The sequence below is a fragment of the Acomys minous genome (genome assembly GCF_964271855.1).
Source record: "Acomys minous genome assembly, chromosome: 4".
In the NCBI taxonomy this organism is placed as follows: Eukaryota; Metazoa; Chordata; class Mammalia; order Rodentia; family Muridae; genus Acomys; species Acomys minous.
In genome coordinates, this window is record NC_140486.1 from 84,693,050 (window position 1) to 84,707,954 (window position 14,905).

The 14,905-nt window shown below is 44.7% G+C and overlaps 1 long non-coding RNA gene across 2 annotated transcripts; it reads right to left on the bottom strand.

Annotated features, from left to right (window-relative positions):
* Window positions 1-363: 363 nt before the first annotated feature.
* LOC311595977 lies at window positions 364-14,900 on the bottom strand. 2 transcript variants are annotated; one of them, XR_014778636.1, is made up of 4 exons: window positions 14,755-14,900; window positions 12,759-13,110; window positions 1,655-1,825; window positions 364-1,179 (listed from the first exon to the last, which is right to left on the bottom strand). It is a non-coding gene; the product is annotated as an uncharacterized lncRNA (long non-coding RNA). The 2 variants fall into 2 exon arrangements; XR_014778637.1 differs by lacking the exons at window positions 364-1,179; window positions 1,655-1,825 and adding an exon at window positions 11,266-12,458 and having other exon boundaries at window positions 14,755-14,891.
* Window positions 14,901-14,905: the final 5 nt, after the last annotated feature.

A 14,905-nucleotide genomic window follows, 5' to 3' on the forward strand; every position in this document is an offset into this window, starting at 1 on the left:
GAAACCATTTTAGTACCACATATTATTTCCAGTAGGGTTGTTTGATAATTTCTTAGCCTGTTACACATAACAGAACCTATTTGGATTGAGTGCATGGCAGTTTATTGAAAGAAGATAAGGAAACCCAGAGAGCCTCTGGAAGCACAAACAGTGATGCCACAAGCTTGATCATCTTAAAGTGTAAGTCTCTCTAGACCTGGCCAGTGAGAGTCGTCATCACTACCGACGACCCACTAACACTAACTCTGGCCACTGCTACTGCATTAGGACTTCAGTCTTATCAGGCGCCTTTAACACAAGCTGTGGTTTTTTTGTTGTTGTTGTTGTTGTTTTGTTTTGTTTTGTTTACCAGTCTCCCTCCCTTAAGCTAATAACATCCAGATCACCACCTGCAGGTGAAGCCAAGGCAACCCTTGTTTGGCAGTCTGGAAACCTTTTTAGGGTTCTCCTCAAGGAAACAATGCGCAGTGTGTCTCTTTTCTTTTTTTCGTTACTGTGATAGCACATCCTGACAAAAGCAGCCTGTGGTATCGCTCTCTGCTCAAGGAAGGCACAGGCCACCTTGGTGTGCAAGGCAAGACCACAGGAGTTTGATGGAAGCAACTGGCCCACACTCAGGAAAGATGGAGTCTCACATGCCCATGCTCACTCTCTCCACTTACACAGTGCAGGAGCCAAGGCGGGGGAAGGGCACCACCCACAGTGAGCAGGGCTGCCCACCCCCACAAAGTCAATATGATCCCAGCTGACAATTCACCATCGCTCTATGTATGTTTAGAATTCCATAAACAAAGGAAAACACAGGTTTAAAACCTTGGATACTAGAACATGTTAAGATGCTCATGACCGCAAAGAATCACTTTGCTTACAAGTACAAGTTAAGCATCATTGCTTTAAATCACAGTTTTCGTTAGTCACAAACCAGACACTGCGACAATTTTTAAAGATGGGAAGGCTGAGGCTCAGAAAAGCTATTTACTGGTTCCACGTCATTTTGCTCGTAAACTGGAGGATGAAGGTTCGTATCCTGGACATTTCCTTTCACACTCTTGTTAGTTTTGCAGGTAACTCTAAATTCTGTTTCCCCATCTATAATTCACGCAGAGGTGGTGGGATGCCAGACAGTGGAGCAGGGTATGGATGCATCAGCTTTGGGAGATGAAACAAGATGTGTATCATCTGCAGGAAAACGTAAGCGCAGCTATAGAGCAGACTAAACAGGCCTGCTCTGTAGTCTTGTGGTGAAGCGGCAACACTCACCCACGTGAGCAGCAGAGCAGGTCCCCCTTCTGGGGTGAGCTGCTCCCCGTTTTTGGTTCACCAGGGCATGTAAGAACTCCTCAAAAAAGCTTTGGGGGTTTGCAGGCTTGGGATGTAGCTCATTGGTAACTTGCCTACAAAACACAAAGGCCTGGGTCTAATTCCATTCCTAGTACTGCCATCACCATTGCTACACCACCATTGGAGGAGGAGGAGGAGGAGTTGGGGGTGGGAAGGAGGAGGAGGGGGAAGAGGAGGAGGAGGGTGAAGAGGAGGCGGAGGCGGCATCAAAAGAAGTTGGTATCACTTAGAACTTGTCACTGAAGTGCCACATAGAGTCTCAGAACAGGACAGAAAGAAGCCATTTAATACAAGATGTGCCTACGACGCATACCTTTTAACAGTTTCTGACAAAATGCCAAGTTCCATTTGGAAGCACATCTCTCTCGATTTTAGCATGAGAGTGAGACAGCTTCCCTTATCTGCTGGCAGCCTTAAACCTCTGATAAAGGGCAGAAGCGCCTGGCCAGTTCCTCAGGCAGCAGAGGTTCTCTCAGCAAGGTAGCTGTTGGTCAGAAAGACAATGGGCCTTGGTGACTCAGGCGGGGAACAGCAAGTAGCAGTCTAGCTGCACTCCCAGCGGCAGAGAATCTGGACTCTTGAAGCTATGCTCTATGTTATCAAAGTGCATACTGAGTTCATAAATCTGCTGTTGAGAGAGCCTGTTGGAAATGTTTCGCTTTGTTTGGGGGCCCAAGGGTTCCTTGTATTTCCAAGAATACCCTCCAACTCGCTACGCAGCCCAGGCTGGACTTGAACTTGATCGCCCTGCCTGTACCCTCCGAGTCCTGTGTTATAGACCTGCCTGTGGCACTAGGCCCAGAAGGACACTTAAAGGTCTCAACTTAACTTTCAGCATTTCTCTATATGGAAAATAAGGAACATTACTGTTGTCCTTATGATTTTTTTTCAAATATAAACTTTTGAATAAGAAAAGTGTAGAAATAGCAGAATAGTGTAACATCAATTTAAAAACAATATTGTATATACATATGAAGCTATTTGGAAAAAAAGGCATAAATTACTATATGGCTTATTATACTCATATTTACTGAACTAATAGAAGCAATAGCCATTTATATGAGCATTTCCAAAAGAACTAATAGGATATACATATGTGTGTATGTGTAATATATACATATATTGGAGAGGAGAGAGAGATTGGAATTATAAGGAATTGGTTTACACAGTCAAGCAAGCCAAGAAATCTCAAGGTCTATCGGCCACACATGAGATAGAGAGCTGACAGTTCCAGTCAGACCCTTAAAGTCTGAAAGTCAGGGTGGCTAATGCTGCAAATTCCAGTCTAGGCCCATATCTGAAGACAGGATACAATGTGCTGGCTCAAACACAGGCAGAGAGAGCAAAAGACTGGATGGAAGCTACCCATACTGAAAACAGCGACCTGCTTCTCTCAGTCACCAATACAAATGTCAGTCTCGTCCAGAAACAACCCCACAGACACATTCCAAAAGACGCTTTTCCATACACCCCGGGGGCCAGGCAACTCAACACCTGTAGCCTGGACTGTGCTTTAACAGATCATATAAATGCAAGGAGATACACAGAGTGCTCTTCCGGTTCACATGTGGGAGAATACAGAGCCAATTAACTGACCTTACAAGGGAGCAAGCAGGTGAATACGGAATGCGTTAATAAACTGGACTTTGAAGTACAGAAAGGATTTGAGATGTGATGTCTGGGATTGCTTTGAATTCCAAAAATAGGGGGTGGGGGCGGGGCGCTGAAAAAAGAAAAGGTATAGATGGGACAAGGGATGCAAATATGGCAAAAGTCTGAGCAACACGGAGCCTCACAAATTAACATAAAGAGGAAGAGAGCTACAGCTCCCTCAGCTCTGGCCGAAGGGAAGCATGGTTACCTGTGGTGCCTGTCAGCATAGCAAAGCCAAGCTGGCCTCCAGCCCCCTCAGCACAGGAAGTTCCTGTTACACATCATAGAGTTCACTTTAGTACCCTGGCCCTTCCCACCCCCCAGATCCTCATCTTCCTTATCATCTGCATGATTTGCCCACCCACATCCTCTCTCTCTTGCTTGCTGCCCTCCCTCCTTCCCTCTGTCTCTTGCTGCCCTCCCTCCTTCCCTCTGTCTCTTGCTGCCCTCCCTCCTTCCCTCTGTCTCTTGCTGCCCTCCCTCCTTCCCTCTGTCTCTTGCTGCCCTCCCTCCTTCCCTCTGTCTCTTGCTGCCCTCCCTCCTTCCCTCTGTCTCTTGCTGCCCTCCCTCCTTCCCTCTGTCTCTTGCTGCCCTCCCTCCTTCCCTCTGTCTCTTGCTGCCCTCCCTCCTTCCCTCTGTCTCCTGCTGCCCTCCCTCCTTCCCTCTGTCTCTTGCTGCCCTCCCTCCTTCCCTCTGTCTCTTGCTGCCCTCCCTCCTTCCCTCTGTCTCTTGCTGCCCTCCCTCCTTCCCTCTGTCTCTTGCTGCCCTCCCTCCTTCCCTGTCTCTTGCTGCCCTCCCTCCTTCCCTCTGTCTTTTGCTGCCCTCCCTCCTTCCCTCTGTCTCCTGCTGCCCTCCCTCCTTCCCTCTGTCTCCTGCTGCCCTCCCTCCTTCCCTCTGTCTCTTGCTGCCCTCCCTCCTTCCCTCTGTCTCTTGCTGCCCTCCCTCCTTCCCTCTGTCTCTTGCTGCCCTCCCTCCTTCCCTCTGTCTCCTGCTGCCCTCCCTCCTTCCCTCTGTCTCCTGCTGCCCTCCCTCCTTCCCTCTGTCTTTTGCTGCCCTCCCTCCTTCCCTCTGTCTCTTGCTGCCCTCCCTCTTTCCCTCTGTCTCCTGCTGCCCTCCCTCCTTCCCTCTGTCTCCTGCTGCCCTCCCTCCTTCCCTCTGTCTCCTGCTGCCCTCCCTCCTTCCCTCTGTCTCCTGCTGCCCTCCCTCCTTCCCTCTGTCTCCTGCTGCCCTCCCTCCTTCCCTCTGTCTCTTGCTGCCCTCCCTCTTTCCCTCTGTCTCTTGCTGCCCTCCCTCTTTCCCTCTGTCTCTTGCTGCCCTCCCTCCTTCCCTCTGTCTCCTGCTGCCCTCCCTCCTTCCCTCTGTCTCCTGCTGCCCTCCCTCCTTCCCTCTGTCTCTTGCTGCCCTCCCTCCTTCCCTCTGTCTCTTGCTGCCCTCCCTCTTTCCCTCTGTCTCTTGCTGCCCTTCCTCTTTCCCTCTGTCTCTTGCTGCCCTCCCTCCTTCCCTCTGTCTTTTGCTGCCCTCCCTTCTTCCCTCTACCTGTCTCTTGCTGCCCTCTCGCTCTCTTGGATGCTCTAGTCTCTCAGCACTACTCTCTCCCACTCTCTGGCTTCCCTAGCCCTGGCCATGTGCAGTCTGCTTTTCTGTTCTCTCTGCTCTGGACACTCCCAGACACCTCTGCATAGTTTCTTCCTCTTCTGCACACTGCAGTGGAACGTGCTTAACACTCCATTGCAAGGAGCCTTGGTGTCAGCAGTTTCTTCATTGTGCTGCCTCACAAACAACACTATTCTACCTTTGTGCTTGACAATTTTATTTAAAAATCCCAAAGAGAAATAACTAACTCGTGATCTATATAGCTTCCCTACTGGCTTCTTTACTAAAAGCAGTGGTTTTGACGATAACACAAACCTATATTCATATTTTCATAATGAATAAGGCACAGCGTCTTAGACATTTCATTTCCTAAACATCTTTCAAATATGTTCTTTTTCCTTTGGGGTCTGTTCAGATCCTAATCCCATTTTCCTCGACCACCTTTACATGCTGCTAGCAGGTCTCTTTTTCTGCTGTCAATCACAGTTAGTGGTAACTCATTGTCCCTCAGCTGCTGGTCATTTAAGCAAGGCATTATGAGATTTACTTGCTAAAGATCTGCAATGCAAACTCTTTTGACTGAGTGCACAGCAGTTTATTGAAAGAAGATAGGGAAACCCAGCTTCTCTAAGAACAGGGATACAACAGGCTTGATCACCTTAAAGCTTAAGTCTCCCTAGACCGACCCACCAACACCAACTATGAGCGGGGCTTCTCCCATTGTCCAGCTGCTGCATTAGGAATTCAGCTATAATACCCAAAATTAACCTGTGAGCTCCATCTGCACAGGAATCAAGTAACCTCCTGGAATGCTGGGAAATGTAGTTCTTGGGAAATAACAAAGCCTCATGGCTGGTAGGTTTCTTTATAATCCACCCCCATCCCCACCTGCACCCCCACCCCCGCAGACCTTGGCTTGAGGCCATTCTCAGGTGGGGAATTCCAGAAAATGGTCCTGACCAAAGTCGATCTCTTGGTCAGTATTTCATATTCAATAAAGCTTGGCTTAATTTTGGACCCTAATGGTGGCCCCAGTTGGTTTTTCTGGTGAATCTCAGGATAAACACTGCCTCAGCAGAATTTCTAGCCATCGTGGATTTATTATGGACATTAGGAAATTTACTTGTTTAAGGACTGCAAAGTCCTCTGCCAACAAACGTTTCTTATAGGTGCGGCTCCATCCTACCTTTCCAGTTGCATTCCTTAAAATGTTTTCAAACCGCAAGACCAGAGTACTGTAAACTCTGGAGGTTTAATGTGCTACGTTGCCTTAGGCCTTCTGGCTAGTGCGCAGACTGCTGAGTTGACTAGCCACACTCACTTCCCTTTGCAACACTCAAACAGCATCAGGTGTGCTGTGCTCTGTGTTCTGTATTATAGTCCAGGAGGAGCTGCGGGAAAGGGACTGTTCTCTGGCCTGACCCACCAGCTTGGAAGCTATTACTAAGGCAATGGCTGTCTTTTATCTCTGAAACTCCAAACACTTAGAAAATGTTTGGTGTAAATACTATATGGTCAACATTTTAAAAAATAAAAGCCAGGTTCCATGTGGTGCATCGATTGAGGAGAAGACAACCTGGATAAACCAAGTACATATAAGCAAAATAGAAGGCAGAGGATATGCCGGAAAGAACTTCAGGGCTTTTCGTTGTTATTTTAAGGAAAGAACGCTTAATTCCAGTTTTAGGATATAATGGGGACATACAACTGGGAAAAGTTAAAGAAAAACATGGCAATTGAGAAAACTAATGAGTGGGGTTTCAATACTGAGAGATGCCCCGAGTTGAAGGATGAATGTAGGCTCCAATACTGATCGTATAAAACCGAGTGTAATACAGGACTAGAGCGCAGCCCCACTGGGCGTGTAATAGAGTACTGGGGAAAGCTGACCATGCAAGCTAGAATTAAATGCTGGCTAAGGAGACATTTAATTGGGAAGGAACTCCAGTACGATGAAGGGGAATAATTAGGAGAAGACTATTTCAATAATAGTGCCAGTCCAGGTAAGAAAAAACAGCCCATTTTTCACCTTTCACGTCGGTAACATGTAGGCGTGCAAGCAGACTGAGGTTCAAATGTTGGCTCGGTTAGTTATTAGTGAGATGATCTTGAACATGTTGGCTAACCTTGCTAAGTCTATTATTTCCTCATTTATTAAATTTCTATAATGAAATTTTCAGTGCTCAAATAAGTGATTTACTTCAGCTGCAAGAAATAAATATCCAGACCACATTAGCATAAATAGTTAACAGACTACAGACTATGTCAATGGAACGAAACAGAAATATAGGCCCAGCCTGATCTTTGATAAAGGAACAGGAGAATACAAGGGAATAAAGCCGTTCCCCACAGACGCATCTACAACAGCTGGCTGTGTAGTCACAAGAATAAATGTAGACACAGGACATAAAAATTTCACAAACAGTAACTCAATTTATCATAGGCTTAAATACAAAATGCAAAATTACAAAATTTATGGAAGAAGATAGGAAGAAAAGGCAAAAAAACCTTTGGCTTGGTGACACGCTTTTAGTACAGTATCCAGAGAGGATGCATGGGAGAAAGAGTTAAAGTACTTGACACTTAGACAAAGTTCCTGCAAGATGCTTTCTGGTAGAGGACTGGTATCCAAAAACTTAAGGACTCTTAAGTTGAAACAAGAGGACAACCCAAATCTTAAAATGGGCAAAACATACAAAGAACTGTATTAGGAAGTGGGAGAGAAGCTATTTGTGTTACATTTTAGCCAAAGAGCACCATTCTGTGTCCCTAGAGAGTGATGTCATGGTTACTGTTCACTGCTCTTACCCAGGTTTATCGTGAGTACAGATATCTGAGACTACAGCTTGGAAAGGAGGAAAGGGGCAGGGCAAGTTTAAGGTCACACATGAGGTGGGGTCAAAAGCATTTGTAATTGTTAAGGGGATTAGTAGTGTTAAATGGAACCCCTCTGCTGTGCACTAGGACAACGGAAAAGATACTGTGAGGACCAGCATCACCCATCATTTCAAAGGAGACACTAAGCTGAGAATGCTGCTGAGGGGGCCCCCTGCTCAACAACAGCTTCCTGGAGACAGATTTCCCCAGATCACCTAGAAGGCAGAGAGGCTGGTGGAGGTCAGAACTCTGCAGTGTTGGCCATGTTCTACAGACACGAAAGAGCCAAGAGCGAGAGGGTAAGAGAGGCCAGCACAAAGCAAACAAGGGTGTATGCACTATGCTATCAGGGGTGGGTTCTCTGCAAGCAGACCCTGAGAACTCGCTGTGTGAAGATGAAACCTAAGCTGTGATGTATGTAGACTCTAGGATATTTGCAATGCCAGCAACATAAACGTCCACTGAGGAAAGATGCACGCACGCTATGGAGCCAGACTAAGAGAGCTTACTTGGGCCGTGGGTGGCAAAGCTGAAGGGGTGGGACTTCACATGGCCATGGGGCCCCAGATGATTCCGCTACATGCCCCAGATGCCAGGAACGGAACCGCGGAGTGTGCTATTTGCTGTTTCCAGTCAGTCTTGCTTTGATCAGTGTTCTTTGCTCTGCCCCTATGGTTCCCTTTTGGAATGGTGATGTTTATGTTATGCCAGAGGACATTGGGGGTATGTCACTTTCAAACCAGGGTTCAGAGGTTGCCTGAGTCTCAAGAGAGCCTTTGGGCCTTTGATCAGAGATCAGGTTGTGAGACATGCAGACTTTGGAAGCTGTAATGAATGCATTTTATATTGTCAGATGGCTGTACACCACTGGGGACCAGGGCTAGAACGCTCTGGTTTGAATGTGCGTGTTTGAACACTGGGATCTCAACTGGTGATGCTGTTTTTGAATGCTTGTGGAAACCTTAGGAGATGCAAGCCTTGGTGGAAGAAGTGACCTGTTCGGGAGGGCCCTGAGATGTTATACCCAGGCCCCCTCCCTATGCATTTCTTCTGTAACCAGCTGGATCAGACTCCTGCTGCGGTGCCTACATCATCTTGAGGGACTGTAGCTCTTAAAACTGTGAGCCAGAACACACCGTTCTGTCCGTGAGTTTCTTCTGTTAGGTATGCAGTTGTTACTACATGTGGGAAATCTGTTCAGGATTTTTAAAAACTATCAAATGCCATCAAAAGCAGCTACATCACTCTTTTCAGCAATGCAGGAGCCTCTCGACTTTCTCACATCACTGTCAATGCTTGTTATTATGCTGTTTTTCAGCTATAGCCGTACTAGTAAATGTGAAGTGAAATGTGTAAGGGTTTTGATTTGTATCTCCCTAATGACTAATGTTTTGTGCCTGCGTACATCTTCTGTGAAGTGTGTATGGCCTTTGCTCTTTTTTTTTTTTTAACTTGCCTTATCTTCATTACAAAGTGCTAGGAATTTCTAATGCAGTTTTATACATTTCTTACCAGGTATGTGATTTCCCTATACTTTCATTCATTCTTGGGAATTGTCTTTTTCATGTACACTAGTGGTATCCTTTGAAATAACAAGTTGTTTTATTTAGCTAAAATTAAGTTTGTCTATTTTTCTTTTTTAACCTTCTCACTTAGTATTGTTTGAAAAGCACTGGCTAATTATTATGATTGTTATTCCATGGAAAGTAGTCCTATTTTTTCTTCTATGAATTTTTTTGGCTCACACACTAACTCTTCTTTGTTGCTTTGTATGTAGTCTGGAACGGGCAGGACTTCCATATTTTGCATGTGTCTATTCAGATATCCCAACACCAGTCATCAAAATATTTTTTCTTGGGCTGGAGAGATGACTCAGAGGTTAAGAGCTGACTGCTCTCCCAGAGGTCTTGAGTTCAATTCCCAGCAACTACATGGTGGCTCACAACCAGCTATAATGAGATCTGATGCCCTCTTCTGGTGTGTATATGTACATGCAGGCAGAACACTATATATAACAAATAAGTAAATCTCAAAAAAAAAAAAATCAAAACAAAAAAACCCAAAACTTATCTTAGCTAGGTGTATTGGTGCACACCTGTAATCCCAGCACTCTGGGAGGTAGCGGCAGGCGGATCGCTGTGAGTTCGATACCAGCCTGGTCTACAAAGGCAGTCAAAGACAGCCAAGGTACACAAAGAAACTCTGCCTCAAAAATAAAAACAAAACTTTCTCACTGTTCCTATTTTGCCATCTTCATTGAAAATCAATTGATCATTGAGATAAGGCTGGTTTCAGACTTTGGATCCCATTTCACTGCTATGTGTTTCCACGATTATTTACTATAGACACCACTTTGATGGACACAACATTACAGTTTTGAAATGGAAAATTGTGAGTCTTCCAACTTCTGTTATTTTTCTTAAGAAGGCTTTGTATTTTGAACCCCCCGCCTTTAATGCACATCTCAGGACCAGCAAAATAAAGACATTTAATGTGGGTTGCACTGAACTAACATTAATTTTGAAAGAAGCAGCAGCTTTAACAATATAACCTTTTCTGACCCATAGACGTTGGATTTCTCTTTATATTTTCTTTAATTTTTAAACAGCTTTGGAGCATGCACATTCTATATTTCTTTCATTAAATGTATTCATAAATATATTTTACTAAGTAAAATTGTTATTAGTTTATTTTTGGATTTTCTGTTACCAGTAACTGAAAGATAATTGTTACATATCGATTTTGTAATCTTGGCCAACTCATTTATTGTTTTCAGTGGGTTCCTAAAGGTTTTTCCATACACAGTATCAAGGCATCTGCATGATTTATGTCTTCCTGTGCAATCCGGATGCCTGTTTCTTTTCTAATTGTTCTGGCTGAAACTTCTCTCGTAGTACTGATCAGAGGCTGAAAGAGTAGCATTTTACCTCGCTCTGTTTCCAGGGTGAAAATACTCAATTTTCTGGCCATCAAGTATTACGTGAGTTGTAGGATATTCATAATGACTCCTAGTTCCTAGTTTGCTGAATGGTCTTCATCATGAAAGGATGCTAGATTTTGCCAATACTTTTTGTGTGTCTATTAAGATATCTATGGTATTTTTAGTTTTATGACATTCATATGGCATAGAATGTTGGTTTTCAGATGTAAAACCACTTTTAGATTCCTGGAACAAATATCAGGAATCCAGGAAGCAATCTCTTTGTTGCTGTCTTCTTGAGACAGGTCTTACTGTGTAGCCTGGCTGGCCTCAAAGCCGTCATATTCTCCCTCCCTCGGCCTCCCGGGCACTGGGGTCACAGAGTGCACCACCATGCCCAGCTATCAACCCACGCAGAACAGTGTGCACCACCATGCCCAGCTATCAACCCACGCAGAACAGAGTGCACCACCATGCCCAGCTATCAACCCACGCAGAACAGTGTGCACCACCACGCCCAGCTATCAACCCACGCAGAACAGTGTGCACCACCACGCCCAGCTATCAACCCATGCAGAACAGTGTGCACCACCATGCCCAGCTATCAACCCACGCAGAACAGTGTGCACCACCATGCCCAGCTATCAACCCACGCAGAACAGTGTGCACCATCATGCCCAGCTATCAACCCACGCAGAACAGAGTGCACCACCATGCCCAGCTATCAACCCACGCAGAACAGTGTGCACCACCATGCCCAGCTATCAACCCACGCAGAACAGTGTGCACCACCACGCCCAGCTATCAACCCACGCAGAACAGTGTGCACCACCATGCCCAGCTATCAACCCACGCAGAACAGTGTGCACCACCATGCCCAGCTATCAACCCACGCAGAACAGTGTGCACCACCACGCCCAGCTATCAACCCACGCAGAACTCTTATAGACTGTTGGATTTCACCTGATGAGAGTAGTTTTTAATTGACTATTTTTTTTTATCTTTTAACAGCAAGTTAAGGATAATGTATACAATACTGCAGGAGGTCCCACTGAGTGCTAATCTATACAATCTGACTGCTCATGGTTTATATTTTTGCTGAAGTGTGTGTTCAACTCATGCTACAGGAAAGCAGAGTATAAAATGTCATTTTAGCTAACAAAACTTGACAAAATAAGCTTCCAAATCCCTAAATGGACTCATTTTGTATCCTCACTTCATCTGGAATGTTTGGGGAAAATGTATATGCAAGAATGACATGGCTTATTTATTGTCTGTTTTTCCCAAGGTCTAGTTTCAGCACAGAGGCTACACACACACACTACCACCACCACCACCACCACCACCACCATGAGTAGTTTTTAAAATTAAGTATTTGATAGAACATCAAATGGGATCCAATTAAATCCCAAGGATTTATCTTCCCAATTTTTTTCTTTTTCTATCTCTTAGAGGAAGCCATATTTAAAGAGCTTGTCACATACCCATTTTTAAGACCAGACCATTTCTTGTAGCAGAGAAGTTGAATATTTGTAGCCTATAGGCCAAATCTGACCTGTGCAAATACTTAATTTGATACAAAAATAAGTTTAATTACATACTAACATTTATAGGTTAGCAAGTGATAAGCATCTGTGTACGTGATTTCTCCAGATAAAGACTTGAAATGCTGGCAGAGCACTGCCTTCATCTCAAAGAATGACTTCCCTCAATTGTGATAGATGCCTTTAGTTTTTCAGTCTTTGCCACTTCCTGTTGCATGAGATATGGCCAGATTTACTACTGATGACTACACACGGCTTCTGTGGGTATTTGGGTTCATGCTCTCACTATTGTCCTTTACTGTGTAATTAGCCTTTCATGGATTCCTTCTACAAGCTTCGACTTTCTTCTAGTCTATTGAGTAGCATAACAAAAGTTCTGACGACTCATCAGGACACCTTTTGAGAACTAAGAAGAAGACAGACATGGGCACTAAAGATCACAAAGAGCCAGAAAAGAGAATGTTTCACTCAACTGGATAGAGTCACTTTTGTTCTTGTAAGTATTCCTACTGAGATTAAAAAGTCTAGTCCTGAAAGAGAATTAAATAGTCCATTTGTATGGACGGTTGTAGGAAAATCGGAATTAGCACCATTGACTTTGTGGGAGATGGAGATGAGAGAAAGCAGGTACAGTAATCAAAAGTCGACATATAAGAAGTCTACAGAGTCCATGACACAGCATATAAACAACATACATGTCTCTAAGAATGAGCTGAGAAAGGGCTGCTCCTTTCCCAGGGAACTCTCTGACTGTGGGGGGTGGGGGGTAGAGGGTGGGGGTTGGGGTTGGGGGTGGGGCATCGGGGGTGGGGGTGGAGGGTTCTGCTTACTTCTGCTTGTTTCTTTGTTCTTTGGCTCTTCTTTTGTATTTTCTTTTTTCTTTTTTTTTTTTTGGTTATTCGAGACAGGGTTTCTCTGTGTAGCCCTGGCTGTCCTGGACTCACTTTGTAGACCAGGCTGGCCTCGAACTCAGCGATCCGCCTGCCTCTGCCTCCCGAGTGCTGGGATTAAAGGCGTGCGCCACCACGCCCGGCCGTTCTTTTGTATTTTCAAAGGCCTCAGTTATCTTAGAGATACCAAGACTGCTGTGAAATATTTAGCATTTGTTACAGTTAATTTTCTTTCTAAACACAAGCACTTCCCGTTCCCTTCAACATATGATTATTTCTTTCTTCAGTCAACCTGAAAAATAAAACCATGAGAATCAAAAGCTACATTATATGTCTGTACTTGGACTTGCAGACTACAGCTTAATAGTCCTTGGCCTAGTGGAAGTGAAATGTGATCTGCAAAACAATATACCAATTATTGTACAGTTAACCTCTGCTTCTTAACATTATTTTTATAAAGCAATCAATCTACTTTGTGGCAGGAATTAAATAATTGTTTCTTGGTTCCTAGCTTAGCTACTTTTCTATAGCTGTGTGAAAACACCATGACCAAGGCAACTTATAAAAGACAGCGTTTAATTTGGGTTCACGGTTCCAGAGGGTTAGAGTCCATGGCCATCCTGGTGGGGAACATGACAGCAGGCAGGCACAGTGCTAGCGCAGTAGCTGAGAGCTTGTATCTTGATGCACAGGCGTGGAGCCGAGGGCAAACAGAGTGGTGTGGGCTTTCGAGACCCCAAACCACCGCGGTGATAAACCTCCTCCAATCCATGCTGTATAGGAGTCTGTCTATACAGCATAATCCTTCTCAAACAGTTTTACCAACTGGGGACTCTGTATTCAAATATGAATCTATGGGGGTTATTCTCATTCAAAACACCTCAGTTATGTTTATGATGTCAGATGGAATCCAATAGTTTATATCAAAGTAGATTAGCAAATCATAGCTCTAGGGAGCCACTAAGAAAATGCATAAAGCAATTATATTTCATTATTTGTAAAAAAAAAAAAAAAAAAAAAACCTATAACAAAACAGAAAACAAGGATGTTTCAGTTAGAATAAGGCTGGGGATATTGCTTAGTTGCTAAGGTGACTGACTGCCTCTTTCCCCAAGACATGGGGGCCTGAATTGGATCCCCGGGACCCAGCAGCCTACGTCTATAATCCCACAGCTGGGAAGGCAGAAACAGGCAAATCCCTGGGGCTTCTTGACCGACCCTAGTCTACGAGCTCCAGGTTTAACGAGATGCTATCAAAAAAATAAATAGGAAAATAAAAAATGTAAAAAGACACAGTGAGGGATGCACTGCTAAATAAGAAACTGCTCTTGCCTCAAAGGTGAGCCAAATACGAGTGAGCTGATGTTTTACAGCACCAGAATAGAAAATATTATATAAATCAAGACCTTTCATATACATTGGTGGAAATATCAGATGGAAAAATATGTGCTATAGGCCCCAGATGGGATCTGGTAACATTCTTAGCTTCTGGGCTGGTGGAAGCTAAGTTAATAAATTTCAAAGGTGTCGTCTGGCACCAGCAAACAAATGCATGTGCCTGTCCGCAGTATGTGCGTAAGCGCACACACACGTGATAAAATAACATTTACTTTCCCCATCTTTAGCATACATTTGGCCCTGTTCTACTCCTAGAGAATTATACTTAAGAAGTCTCGTGATTTTTCTATACTTTTCAAACTGGTTTCAAAACCCTAAATAGGAAATCTTATAAGCTGCAAGTACCCACAACAGTAAATGTGGGGACAAGCAAGGCGGCCCTCCACCTTCCCTAGGCCATGTGCCCTGCTCCCTCTACCAACCAGAAACCAGGCTTGACTTGGAACCACGAATTCCCTAATTGGGTAACTTCAGGATATAGGAGACTCAGGCCAAGGACAAGACCTCCAGATGAACCTCACCGTGAAGATGAACCCACCAGGGTTTTTTACACAGAACCTGATGAAAGCAGGACCCTGAGCATCTGCGATATTCAGGCTCCCAGGCTTCCCCTTCGAGCTTCCCCGCCACCGCTGAGTCCACCAACTACAAACGTCCTTCCTCGCGCACGCACCCTCCGTTCACCCCAC